The sequence below is a fragment of the Rana temporaria genome, chromosome 6, assembly GCF_905171775.1.
Source record: "Rana temporaria chromosome 6, aRanTem1.1, whole genome shotgun sequence".
Lineage (NCBI taxonomy): Eukaryota > Metazoa > Chordata > Amphibia > Anura > Ranidae > Rana > Rana temporaria.
This window is the reverse complement of record NC_053494.1, coordinates 45,486,453-45,501,405: the sequence shown is the minus strand read 5'-3', so window position 1 is coordinate 45,501,405 and position 14,953 is coordinate 45,486,453. Positions and strand designations below refer to the sequence as shown.

Sequence of the window (14,953 nt, the reverse complement as noted above, 5' to 3'; positions counted from 1 at the left end):
GTAGCAAGCCTAGTTAAGGGTTCACAAGAAATTAAGAAATATAAAATAACACTTAGAATATTTATAACATTGACTAGATGATTTTGGCACACTTGCAATGTTTTCTAGACAGCATTAGCAGTTCAAGACAGGATTTATTTGTTGTTGTTTAACCACTTGTCGACCGCTGCACGCCTATTTACGTCGACAGAATGGCACGGGCAGGCAGATTGGCGTACAGGTACGTCCATTTGAATCTGCCGCCCAGCAGGCCTCTCAAGTGCGGCCGCGGGTCCCAGGAACTCGATGTTCCCAGGAGGACCGCGATTGCGGTCGGCAAGAGCAAAAGGGGGGAATGCCTTTGTAAACAAGGCATTCCCCTATTCTGCCTAGTGACACTGTCACTGATGACCGGTCATCAGTGACATGTCTCACGTGTAGCCACGGCCCCTAACAGTAAGAATCACTTCCTAGGGAACACTTAACCCCTGCAGCGCCACCTAGTGGTTAACCCCTTCACTGCCAGTGTCATTTTTACAGTAATCAGTACATTTTTATAGAACTGATCGCTGTAAAAAATGACAATGGTCCCAAAATGGTGTCAAAAGTGTCTGATCTGTCCGCCACAATGTCGCAGTCACGATAAAAATCGCTGATCGCCGCCATTACTAGTACTAAAAAAATATTAATGAAAATGCCATAAAACAGTCCCCTATGTAGATATATGTAGAAGAATACTTATCGGCATAAACTGTGGAAAAAAAAGTTTTTTATATATTTTTTGGGGATATTTATTATAGCAAAAAGTTTAAAATATTGCATTTTTTTTTTTCAAAATTGTCGCTCTTTTTTTTTATAGCGCAAAAAATAAAAATCACAGAGGTGATCAAATACCACCAAAAGAAAGCTCTATTTGAGGGATAAAAAGGACGTCAATTTTGTTAGGAAGCCACGTCGCACAATTGTCAGTTAAAGAGACGCAGTGCCGAATCGCAAAAAGTGTCCCGGTCATTAACCACCAAAATGGTCCGGGGCTTAAGCGGTTAGACTGAAAGAGTACTTTTAGCCCTTATTTAGCCCTTGTGTGCTAAACTATACTAGAAATGGACCATAGCTGCTTCTTTACCCACTCTGAGCATCTTCAATGCCAGCAAAGGCCTGCACAATGTGCCCTTAAAGACTTGTATAGGGCCATCTTCTGAGACTCTCCATTTTATGTACGTCTACGAGAAAGTACACAGAGTTCATTTGTCCTTTAAGTAAGGTGCACATTACCTTCTGTTGGGCAGTAAATTGCAATGCAGTGCAGGTTGTACTCAACAACAGACATGAAGACTAATGACAGTATAACTTAAATGCTATATGGAACACAAGGAACCCCCAGATGCTGCTCAATTTTTAGTGTGTTTAGAGAACATCACTCAGTACTGATAATGGCAATCACAACATACATCCACTGTCTCAAGTGTAGCCAGCAGCTGGCTTGTAGGGAGCAAAAGCTTTGCTAAGTGACAAAGGAAAGGGATGCTGGGTTCTGTGCACCAGCTATTATGTCAGGAAGTGCTATTGGTTAGAGCACTGGAATATCATGTAACATTGCATCAAGAAATGATTCTTATAAACGCTTTTACTTTATAGTCAGCCTTAGAACAAAAGTAATAGGAGAATTGTTGTTGGAGGAAAAAGTGGACTTTATAGGCACTAACCGTTGACACAGAATACATTTTATTGACGCAATTCCGAAAGGGCTATTGAATCAACATTACAGTGGATATTTGTAAAAATACATTAAAAACAAGAAATAATTATCACAAAAAACTTGTAATAATTTTACAAAACAATAATATCAAAACCAATGCTGGTCCAATGGAGACATCAACACTTGTTGATGGCTAACGTATGTTTTGGTACATTTTCAAATAAGCTCTACATGTTTCGCAGTTGAGTGCTTCTTCGGGAGCTATTGATATTTCATCCACGGTAATGGATAGGGTTCAGTATGGAGCCCGGTAGGAGGAACTGGTTATGGTAAATAAAGTATTCAGGTATGCAGACGATCCTGATGGTAAAAACGCTGATGGATCAATCCAAAGGCAAGCGCTACAAGATATACAAGCTGGTCAAATTCTTTGGGTCAGTGAAGATATTGCAAGCATCAAGCAGCATATACAAGTAGGAGGGATATTTATCCCATAAGGTTTAGGAAATAAATTCCAAACACAGAAGAACCAGAGGTAATCAGTGGGCTGCAATGTAAAGTGGCATCAGCCGGACCGTTCCGCCACCGACCACACCGTTCGCGTTAGGGAGAGGGCCTGAGAACAAAAGTGTATGAATAGGAATAAAACCAAGCTAATACATAGCATAATAAAAAAAAGTGTAAGCACCAACTCTCCTAAACATAAACACAATCCTAATAGTACAAAACTTTTCAGAGTTGAGCTAATTATTAAAAAATAAATAATGATGAAATAATTAATTCTGGTGAGTATCACCGCCATCCACCACCTTGAAAAGTGAATCCAGGCATCGAGTGCCACCAAAGGCTGAAAGACTTGCTTACCAGCTGACATATACCTCTGACCCCAAGAGGTCACTAGCGCTTGTGGCTCTATACCCAGCCAGGGCCTTTTATGACTTCTTAGGGTCTTCCCACATTGGCATATCAGTCTTCCTGACAAAGTTGTCATAGGAGTACCCCAAAATAAAAAAGGCTCCACATAGTGTAAAATCTTCCAAATGTATTCTACATATGCTAAAAATTGGAATTACATTAATGATGCATATATAAACGCCTTAAATCGTATGAGTCGGCCGACACGTCAAAGTATGACGAAACGTGTAGGGATGGACGTCAACTTATGATTAAATGCGTAGACAGGAGCGACGCGCTGATGTAACTGTATTCCTCAAATCCTGGAAGGACAAGTTGTTTGTGTGTGTGTCGGCCGACGCATACGATTTAAGACGTTTATATATGCATCATTGATGTAAGTGCAATTTTTAGTATATGTAGAATACTTTTTTTAAGATTTTACACTATGTGGAGACTTTTTCTTTTTGGAGTACTCTTATGACGACAACTGTGTGGGAAGACCCTCAGAAGTCATAAAAGACTGTGGCTGGTAATGCAAAACACATGCTATATTGTAATTAGTAGGCCTACATTGCTATGTTTTGAAACCTTTGTTACTATACACTAAAGAATTGATCCCTACTCTACTTCAATTGGTCCAGCTATTGCCTAGTCTGCCTACTTTTAGGCCCTGTTTACACTACATGTAGAAGGAACGCAAGTTCTCACTCGTGATATGGTTAGCGCAATTCTCCCGTGGAAACGCATGTTGCGCATAGAGCAGCCCATTCACTTGCCTTTGCAATATTGTCAGGAGCAATTTTGTACGTGTGGTTTGTCACAATTCTTGCATGTTCTGTAGGTCCACAATCGTGGCAAAATCAAGCTATGTTTGGGGTGCCATTCAATATAAATGGCACCCAAATGTGCATCTTGCTACAATTTGGAATTGCGGGCAGAATCCCAGCAAAACTGCCCACTATTGCAAATCACCCATAATAATCACCTAATAAAAAAAAACATTTAATTTCTCCATCAGCCTATCACACAATTATTTTCTTTTGTATCACTTGACCCTCCCTTTTAGATGGTAAGCTTTCAAGAGCAGGGCCCTCTGAACCCTCTTGTATTATAACTGTACTACATTTACTTTGGAAAGCAGTATGCAAACTGTCGGTACTATATAAATCATGTACAATAATAATTAATCGCACAGATCTGCGTTTTTTTTTTTCTGCATGCAGTCAATTTGCAATTTATTGGAAGAATTTAGTTGACTAAAGACCATTCTCATTGGTTCAAATTCTGCTATGTCCCAGATAGTATTAACGTTGAGGTTCTAATTCAAGGAAAGCAGAAAAAGGATCCATTGTGTGGGATTTAAAATAACCACTCATGAAATAAAATAATTTATAAGAAAAAAAATTCTCTTAAAGCCCAACCCCAGGAAACATAAAAATGATCCCTTTTGGTGGGGCTGCGTCGGCATTGCAGGGGCTAATCGCTTGTTTAGGTCTATGGGACCTGTTAAATAGAATTTGCTTCCCCGATGCTAGACTGGTCCCTGCAGCGTATTCTCCCCTATGCTACAGTGGTCTAAGATCCTGATGTCATCAAGACCAGTGCAGTGTTTATTGTCCTGCATTGGACATGATGACGTTGAGTGACAGCTCAATGTTTGAGAGCGGGGAAATGCCATCTGTCGGGGAAGTGGAGGATCATGTAAGTTAAAGTACAAAAATGCAATGTAAAATAAAATCTGTGAATTTATTTCCTCTTGAGAAGAGGTGATTAAAGTGGAAGTTCACCCTAAAACAATTATCTAACATTACATCCAGCATACTTGCGACATGAACAGTATGCTGGTATTTTTTTTTTCCGCCGTACATACCGTTATATTGTTATTTTCCCCCCGGCTTCCGGGTTCTGATTCTCGAGGGACTGTGCATTCCTATTCAGGAGGTAGATGATTGACGTCTGGTGAAAAACTTCCCAAGGCGCATAAGGCGCGTCACCAGTTTTCTGTAAATAGCCGACCTGCGAGTCGGCTCTATATGGCGCCTGCGCAGTTAGCTCTACACAGTGGGCGCAGGCGCCGTATAGAGTCGACTCGCAGGTCGGCTATTTACAGAAAACTGGTGACGCGCCTTATGCGCCTTGGGAAGTTTTTCACCAGACGTCAATCATCTACCTCTGAATAGGAACGCCCAGTCCCGCGGGAATCAGAACCCGGAAGCCGGGGGGAAAATAACAATATAACGGTATGTACGGCGAAAAACAAAAAACAAAAAAAAAACAGCATACCGTTCATGTCGCAAGTATGCTGGATGTAATGTTATATAACTGTTTTAAGGTGAACCTCCACTTTAAGGTGGGAGGGGGGTATGATGACATTTGCCAGTACAAAAAATACCAGCCGGCATTCGCTCCGTGTGTATGTCTTACATGCACACTTGAAATTGGCATCCAACTGACTCCTGATCAGCGCTCTCAGCCAATGGCAGTGTTCTGGCAGTGGGGGGCATCTTCCTGTCAGCAGGGGAGATCTCTGACCTAACCTCGCATTGTTAGTACGTCAACTCCCGACCGGAGCAGTCTTTTTTTTTTGTGGACAAAAAAACACTGTAGAGTGTACCAGGCTTTATTCTAGCCAGCTCAGTAGATTGTTTTAAAACAGCTGGATGCATTGTTAAATACACAAAAAATAGCCGAATACTATTTTTTAGAGGTAATAACACCAGGGGTAGATGATTCAGGGAATATTTGATTGCCTCCTGGGGGATCAGGAAGGAATTTTTTTCCGCCCACTGGAGCAAGATGGATCATGCTTTATTAGCTTTTCTTTTTTTGCCTTCCCCTGGATCAACTCTTGGTATAGGATAGTGTATATGGAAGTATTTTATTTATGTGTGTGTTTTTCTTGTTAATGATTGAACTAGAACTAGACTAGTGTCTTTTTTCAGCTTGACAAACTATATACCGTATTTATCGGGGTATAACGCGCACCCCAAGCTTAAAAAGGTAAAAAAAAAAAAAGAAAAAAGAAAAGTTACATTTTTGGCCTGCGTCCATCGGCGGCCTTGCGCGGGGTCCGTCCAGCCTTGTGGGTGTCCGTCTGCGGCTTCCTTGCGCGGGGTGCGTCTGCGGCTTTGGAGGTGTCCATCTGTGGCCTCCATCCAGGTGTCCGTCTCCGTCCAGGATGTCCGTCTGCGGCTTTGGAGGTGTCCGTCTGCGGCCTAGCGTGTCCGGTGTTCGTTTTTGGATTTGGCGCGAGCCGAGAGGAGCCGGATTTCCTGTGTGTTTGGCTCCTCTCGCGTGGCTGCAGGCCTAGCCGAGTGCGCAGTACACTTGGCTCGGCTCTAGGCTGTGGCGGGCAGAGCCGAGCGTGGCCGAGCCTAGCCGAGGGCGCAGTACACTTGGCTCGGCTCTAGGAGAGACAGCAGGGATCGGCGTATATCGCGCACCCACGATTTTGCCCTGATTTTAAGGGGAAAAAAGTGCGCGGTATACACAGATAAACACGGTAACTAATGCCTGGTATACACATACACACACAGTTCTTTTTCATTCAACCTAGTGGGCTGAACGAAAAAAAAACTGAAGAGCCCACTGTACTAACTGTGTAATGTTAGTACAACAATCTACAAAATTACCACCAGTAGTGGCTGGTGGTAATTTTTCTTACTGGGGGGGCAGCCGCCACTCCCCTCCCCACAGTCGGGTTGGTCGGTGCACTTCATCCATGGGGGGCAATCATGGGCGGCTTCCCCGGCTCTCTTCCGCGAACATCGTGAGCAGCTTCTCCTTCCCCTGCTCGGTGACTTCTGTCTTCTCCCTCCTCCTCGGTGGCCAATCAGAACACTTCTTCTTTCAGCCAATTGGAAAACGTGTCTTAGACCCGTGCTTCCTGATTGGCGGAGAGGCGATTTAGTGTAAGAGCAGTGAATATTCATTTGCCATTTGACCTAAGTCCACCCTATTTTGAAGCCTATTAAAGCCTCTGGTTCCCCTGCCACTGTAACTCATGCGCCCCCGGCGTCCTTAATGAAGCCAGATGCATGAATAAGGGAGGCAGCACTGGTGTACCCTTAATGCATGGGCCGCCCCTACTTCCCACTGAGCTATTGCGGTCTTGACAGGGGGACAACACCCCCCCCCCCCTCACCAGAACACAATGGTTAGCGATCACAGCCATTGGCTACAATCGCTGATTGGTTGCCAATTGGTTTTGCCAGTTTTCCAGAATTCCTGTTTAACAGAAGCCGGACAAGCTGTTATACACACTGGCCGAATGTCATCTGGTTTCTGTTTAACTGGCCAATATTCAGCCTGTGTTTAGCAGCCTTTAGACGGACTTTGGATTGTAAGCTTGACTGCAGGGACTGATGAAAATGTAATATGTTATGAAAATTGTTGCCGTTATATGAAAACCTGTAAAAAAAAAAAAACATAAATAAATAACTGGCACAGCTATAAAAGTTACACTGTCGCCAATTAAATGCCAGCTGCAATCAGACTGGTCTATATGGTGATTGTTTTCTAGATTACAGGTTCCACTCCATGCATTCCAGGGACAAATACGACCACATAAGCACCATTCCTACGCAAGCCAGGACTATAAGCATCCTGAACGGTTTTGGGAGGGGAGGATCCCAGTCCTGCCAAAGTCCCTCCTTGACTTCACCTCTGCAAACCCACTGAAAGAAAATATGAGACTCCCTCCCACCCAGCCCTCTGCTGCTGAGAGCTGTAACAGAGCGTAGGCAGGGTGCCAGTCAGCATGACCACAGTGTGCATTGACTCTGTTTAATGAAAGCCAGGAAAGAACACATTACACAGTGTTTCTTTAGAGAGCCAGCTAGCCTTCAGTGATTGCAATCAATAAAAACACTCGGCAAGGGGCCCACAGGGGGAGAGAAAGATGAGGGAGAGCTCTCTGTGCTGAGTTTGCCTGCCACTCTCCCCTCTCCCTTCCCCCCTCCAACAAAAACAAGTGGAACTTTGGAAGTCAGAAGACAAACTGGTCTGCATAGAAAAGACAGCACAGCTCCCAGCATCTCCCAGCTAGGACCCTCCATCGACGTATTCATCTACCATGCCTGTACCCGGGAGGTGAAGCTTCCAACAAGTGCAGCATCCACAACACATCATCGGAGCGCTTCCCAGAAAACAGACGTTTGGAGGAAGCCATGGGATGGGATCCAGTACAACCATTGCAGGATGGCTAATACTGGCACTCTTGATCGTCCAACAAACAAGGCGATCTATTCCTATTTATTAGAAGCTGCACTGACTCACTACCAATCAGCTGCATGCGGAGAGAGGTAAGCTGAGCTGCTTGCTAACTATAATGCATCATGCCTGTGTTTACATTTTCTGTGTCACATGTATCCATTCATCGCAGGGAACACATAGTCCTCCATACTACAGCATCACAGAAACGCCAAGAAGCTGCTAATGCATTCTAATATTAGTAGATGGAGATTTTAGGATTTCATCTGCTTCTCATCACGTGCAAAAAAAACAACTACTGCCATGTTGCACGTGGGCGACGGAATTTGGCATAGGCTTATTTTCTTTTAATGTGGTACTACAATCCCATCATGATAGCAGCGTTAACAAAAGTATAGGGTTACTTTACATATTTCGCAAGCGATCCGACGATTGAGCGACGATATCTGAGATTCAGTACAATCGACTCGAACTGCAGACTCGTTGATAGTTTTCATTGATAAAAAAATAAGAGTCTGTTTACACCTTTGCGTTTAAGTGCACATTACCAGGTTTGACCATTCTTATTAATGCTGTTAGTTCACATATAAGCAGTATGTTGACATGCATTGACCACAAAAAGGTCAAGTCCAAGTTTTATTTTTATCTGTTAATGCACGTTTTAACGCTTTGGGATAGAAATAGCAATCCGTCATTAAGAGCATCTTAAAAAAGAGCGCACATTAAGTTGCCTCTAGCTATAGTATTCTGACAGCCAGAACCCGCGGCTGTTAGAATACCTAAACGTTAGCCACTTTTGACTGGACTTTCCCTACAATTTCCATCTGGCTCCATTGATTTTCAGATTGAAAGATGTCAGGTAGGAGGGTGTCGACAGGGCCATCCACAGCCCAAACTTTGGCCACAAGAGTTCTCTGTATCGGCCAGCTTTAATGTGAATCTAGCGTATTTCTTTCACTGTCCAAATGCCGATGCACAAATGACTGTAGAGAAGAGTAATGACAGATTACAAGGAAGAGCGGTCCTCAGTAGTATGAAAACATTGCTTCTGTGTGTCCAGCTTTACTGCACTGGTGATTCCCAAGCCAAGCGACTGAGAATGGTCACTTAATGTCCCACCAGTGACCATGGCTTCTGCAACTTGCTCTGTCTCAGAAGACTACGATAATCCTGAACAAATTTGGAACTGTGTGAGATGACTTTAGTCATTTCAGTTGGCTGAATAACCAGTCCGATTAGATTGTAAAATCTACAAAAGTGTTGTTTGAGTGCTGGTAAACGACCCATATTCACCAGACAATGCTAGCCAGACATGTGGACTCTTCATCATTCATACAGCGTTTCATCTGAGCAACCCCAAGGCTCCGTTTACGCAACGCTATATTTGAATGACTCCAAAGCTTCGTTCACGTAGCGCTTCATTCGAGCGACCCCAAGGCTCTGTTTACAAAATCACACAGCAAGCGGCCCCGAGGCTCCATTCACAAAATCACACAGCGAGCGAACCCTAGGCTCCGTTCACAAAGTCACACAGTGAGCGACCCCGAGGCTCCGTTCACAAAGTCACACAGCGAGCGACCCCGAGGCTCCGTTCACATAATCGCACAGCGAGCGACCCCGAGGCTCCGTTTACAAAATCACACAGCGAGAGACTCCGAGGCTCCGTTCACAAAAATCACACAGCAAGCGACCCCGAGGCTTTGTTCACAAAATCACACAGCGAGTGACCCAGAGGCTCCGTTCACAAAATCACACTGCGAGCGACCCCGAGGCTCCGTTCACAAAATCACACAGCGAGAGACCACGAGGCTCCGTTTACAAAAATCACACAGCAAGCGACCCCGAGGCTCCGTTCACAAAATCACACAGCGAGTGACCCAGAGGCTCCGTTCACAAAATCACACTGCGAGCGACCCCGAGGCTCCGTTCACAAAATCACACAGCGAGAGACCACGAGGCTCCGTTCCCACTTGAGTGATTTGAAGACATTTCTTAAAACTTAAAGGCCTCTTTCACACGGAGCGGACCGTATTTGTGTCTGCTCCGTGTGTGTCCGTCGGCTCAGCGGGGATCCCCGCTGAGCTGTCGGCGGACAGGGCGGTCCCCGCACACAGTGCAGAGACCGCCCTGTCTCTCCTCCGCTCTCCCCTATGGGGAATCGGATTCAGACGGACCGTCTTTCCGTATGCATCCAATTCGTTCCGCCGGACGAAGAAAAATAGGGTTTTCTTCCGTCCACAAAAGCGGATCCTGACGGACGCGGATGGTTGCGGACGTTAGCGGATGCTCCATCCGCTAACGGACGCAATCCCATAGGGATGCATTACAAGTCCGTAAACGGACTTGTAATAAACGGACGAACGGTTCGCTAGTGTGTAAGGGGCCAAAGACTTTTTCTACTGAGACTTCACTAAATACACACTACCACATCAAAATGAAGCTCCCATCTAAAAGAAATACATACGTGTACCGTGCACAACTCTTCACTGATTGTAAGCTGACAAAATAAAGGTAAAAAAATATATTTTCTTGGGCAATGCTTTTTTGTGAGGATCACTTTCATAAAAGTCACACGTGACGATTCTCCTTAAATAGTATACCAATCCTGGTGGGTTATATTTTTTATGAACTTATTTTGCCCTCTTAGTTCCTGAAAGAGCAAGCCAGTGGCTATTCAAAGGACTGTTGTGGAGATGTTTGCACAGTGTTTAGCTCCAGTTTCAGGCACCAGGGGGTGGGGAGCGAGGCGGCTGACATGTACGCACATTGACTGAAGTTTTTGGTGTCACTAGTGTGGGCTTTAGGATCCCTCCCCTGAGTGGGAAGGAGCAGCAACGCAAGCAGGTCCTCTGCTTGTTATTGTAAGACTGGGGAAGGAGTGCACCCAAGATATGAAAAAAAAATGAGAAGACAAGAAAGGGCCAAAATTCTCAGAGACTGTATTCATTTTGAGTGTCTGCCAGGTTGTAATTTGTTACACATGCTTATACTGGAAATACTCTGTAGCGTTCTCTTCATTCTTAAATTACACTGCCTTGCATGCAAAACACACTATGCATGACTGACTTTAGTCACATAGTAGGCCGCAGTTACACTGATGGCACGGAGCTGTGTTAATGCGCACTGTAATAAAATACATGTAATGCTACTAAATGGGGCCATTCACATGCTAAACACATTCAGCTTTGTTAGTGCAACACAAATTCTTACATTTGTATGAAAAGCAAATACATATATTTTTGGCCAGATTAGTAGCAAGCACACATTACAGATATGTTCATACTATGATAGATGCCAATCCTGTGCCCAAAGCAATATATATATATATATATATATATATATATATATATATATATATATATATATATACACACACATACGCACACACACACATACAGTGGGCTAGATTCAGTAACACTTACGACGGGCATATCGGTAGATAAGCCGTCGTAAGTCCGAATCCGCGCCGTCGCAACTTTAAGCGTATGCTCAAACTGAGATATGCTTAATGTTGCTAAGATACGACCGGCGTAAGTCTCCTACGCCGTCGTATCTTAGGGTGCATATTTACGCTGGCCGCTAGGTGGCACTTCCGCTGATTTCAGCGTAGAATATGCAAATGAGCTAGATACGCCGATTCAGAAACGTACGTGCGATATTTTTACGTCGTTTACGTAAGGCTTTTTCCGGCCTAAAGTTATGCCTGCTATATGAGGCATAGCCAATGTTAAGTATGGACGTCGGGACAGCGTCGAATTTTACGTTGTTTACGTCGTTTGCGTAAGTCGTTCGCGGATAGGGCTTTGCCTAAATGACGTTCACGTCGAAAGCATTGACTATTTGCGACATGATTAGGAGCATGCGCACTGGGATACGTTCACGGACGGCGCATGCGCCGTTCGTTAGAGACGTAATTTACGTGGGGTCATGTTTTATTTACATAAAACACGCCCACCTCTTCACAATTTGAATTAGCCGCGCTTACGCTGGCAGATTTACGCTACGCCGCCGTAACTTAGGGCGCAGGTTCTTTGTGAATACAGAACCTGCCTCACTAAGTTACGGCGGCGTAGCGTATCTGAGATACGGTACGCCCACACAAAGTTACGGCGGGCTATCTGAATCTAGCCCATTATATATTATTATTATACAGGATTTATATAGCGCAGACAGTTTGCACAGCGCTTTACAACTGTGTATATACAGCAGAACCTTGGCTTAAGAGCGTTTTGTGAGACAAGCAAAATGTTTTAATACATTTTGACTTGATAAACAAGTGATTTCTTGATATACAAGTAGCGCCATGTCACAACTGAGTATAAAAGACAAGAGAGGCACCTCTAAGAGCCGGTTCACACAGGGGCGACACGACTCTTTGAGAGGCCACCTGGACGCGAGCGCGCACCACAGTGTGACTTGGGGCGACTTCAAGTCGCCTCTAGGTCAGGCGACTTTCCAGTGGCCAATCAAACTAAAATCAGCTCTGTGGGAGGGAGGGGTTTGCCCTAAAAACTATTTTCACTTCCTGAAAAGTCGCTGCAGTAAAGACAGTGATCCGACTTCCATTGAAATCAATGGATACAAGTCAGATTGAAGTAGTACAGGAACCTTTTATGAAGTCGGAGCGACTTCAGTAGTGCACATTAAGACGGCTTCCATTCACTTCAATTGATTTTCTCAACAGCGCGATTTGGGTGACTTCAAGTCGGATCCCAAGTCGCCCCTGTGTAAAATGGGCTCCAAGTGTAGCAATATGGTTACATTTAATGAAGGTACAACATTTAGCAACTCACATGGTTGATGATTAAAAGAGGCACATCTAAGTATGCAGGCATCCGGGGTAAAGCTGTCCACATAGACCAGGGGTCTTCAAACTTTGGCCCTCCCAGTTGTTCAGAAACTACAATTCCCATCATGCCTAGTCATGTCTGTGAATGTCAGAGTTTTGCAAGGCCTCGTGGGATGTGTAGTTCCACAACAGCTGGAGGGCTGTAGTTTGAGGATCCCTGACATAGACCATCCTCCTCTCTGCCACTGACGTCATCCATTTCTTGCTGTGCTCCACAAGCGTTTCAAGCCTCACTTTCAGATCACTCTACTGCAGGGTAGTCTTCCCGGTCACAATTGCAGACTGACCGGGTTGAAAGCCGGCGGTGTGAGGGATGGTCTATGTGGACCACTTTACTCTGGATCCCTGTATACTTAAATGTGCATCTTTTATTCATCAACCATGTGAGTTGCTAAATATTGTACCTTCATTAAATGTAACCATATTGCTACACTTAGAGGTGCCTCTCTTCTCTTTTATACTCTGTAGCTCCTTCTGGATTTTGCTTCAAAATATTTGTGGATGGACATTTTATGGTTAAACAACCTATCACATTGCTCTAATCTTTTTATATGTACTATAAACTGAAGGCCTTATGAATAAATGGTTGTGGAACGAATCATTTGAGTATCCATTATTTCTTATGGAGAAATCCGCTTTGCCATACAAGTGCTTTGGATTGCAAGCATGCTTCTGGAAGGAATTATGCTTGTAATGCAAGGTTTTACTGTATTTTATCCATTCTATCAGCCAGGAGAAGCCTTAGCTAACCATACATCGTTTAGATTTCAAATGGTTCAAAAGAATCAATCAAAGTTCAAGCCATGTATGGCCCAGTCGGCACTATCCGATGCAACCAAGCGAGATGGAAAACTATCAGTTGAACAGAGACTGCATCCCATCAGATGCAGTCCCTGTTCGTGTATTCAAGCAGTCCCCTGTGTCATGGCTGTCAGAATACAATAGCTAGCAGCCGCAATTCCTCCATCCATGCTGTGTAGAGTGGATTGAAGAATCTATTGATTTTGTCTCATTCAGTCCACAGACTGAAAAAGAGAAATCTAAGTGTATACAGCTAGCCTTAGACATTTATCGAAATAAAACTTGTGTCAGTTGCGCTGTAGCGCAACTAAAAATGCATGTTAATATATGTAAAAACACAAGGCAATGGACGCTACTGTGCATTCGTGCCTATGTGTGATGTTGCACATTATTACGTATGTTGACAGGCAGTGCAAAATGCATTACAACATATGTTGATGATTTCAATGGAAAATTCACCTGGCCAATAGACAGCCTAAAGCAGTGATGGCAAACCTTGGCACCCCAGATGTTTTGGAACTACATTTCCCATGGTGCTCGTGCACTCTGCAGTGTAGCTGAGCATCATGGGAAATGTAGTTCCAAAACATCTGGGGTGCCAAGGTTCGCCATCACTGGCCTAAAGCCTTGTACACACGATCAGTCCATCCGATGAGAACGGTCTGAAGGACCGTTGTCATCAGTTAACCGATGAAGCTGACTGATGGTCCGTCGCGCCCACACACCATCGGTTAAATAACCGATCGTGTCAGAACGCGGTGACGTAAAACACAACGACGTGCAGAAAAAAAATGAAGTTAAATGCTTCCAAACATGCGTCGACTTGATTCTGAGCATGCATGGATTTTTAACCGATGGTCGTACCTACGAACGATCAGTTTTGACCTATCGGTTAGGAATCCATCGGTTAAATTTAAAGCAAGTTGGCTTTTTTTTAACCAATGGTTAATAACCTATGGGGCCCACACAGGATCGGTTTTGACCGATGAAACCGTTCCATCAGACCGTTGTCCTCTGTTTAACCTATCGTGTGTACGAGGCCTAAGGCCGGGTTCACACTGGTCCGACAAACTCTCCGACATTGGGAGCTCATGTCGCAAGACATGTGAAAATTAATGTTTCCCTATGAGAGCCGTCTTAACTGGTCCGACTTTGAAAATGCTCCCTGTACTACTTTGGTCCGACATTGATCCTACTTCAGCCCATTGAATATCATTGAAGTCGGATCAAAGTAGGATGCTTGTCCTTACCATCCGACTTTTGACATCCGACATTGTGATTACAGTGGCAGTAAAAGGAATTTATCTCACTCTGGGATTGTTTTGATTGGTCAAAGAACAAGTCAGACTATCACAAAGTCCGATCAAAGTAGTATCCTGTTCATGAAAGTCAGATGGATGTAGGACCAATGTAGGACCAAAGTAGGATGAAAGTCGTACTACTGTTGTGTAGTATAGAGTGAACCCAGCCTCGAGGTGCTTCTAACTCAGTGAGGAATACAACACCTGTGTGTGAGG

General features: G+C 44.2%; 2 protein-coding genes across 4 annotated transcripts in view; one reads left to right on the top strand and one right to left on the bottom strand.

The window, feature by feature from the left end:
• C6H7orf50 (chromosome 6 C7orf50 homolog) overlaps positions 1 to 14,953 on the bottom strand; it is a 430,899-nt gene that overhangs the window by 86,192 nt on the left and 329,754 nt on the right. The window lies entirely within an intron of this gene.
• Positions 7,599 to 14,953, top strand: part of GPR146 (G protein-coupled receptor 146) — an 86,468-nt gene continuing 79,113 nt past the window's right edge. Inside the window, exon 1 of the mRNA XM_040356739.1 lies at positions 7,599 to 7,878. The gene's annotated coding sequence lies outside the window, so the exon portion shown is untranslated. The remainder of the gene's footprint in view (positions 7,879 to 14,953) is intronic.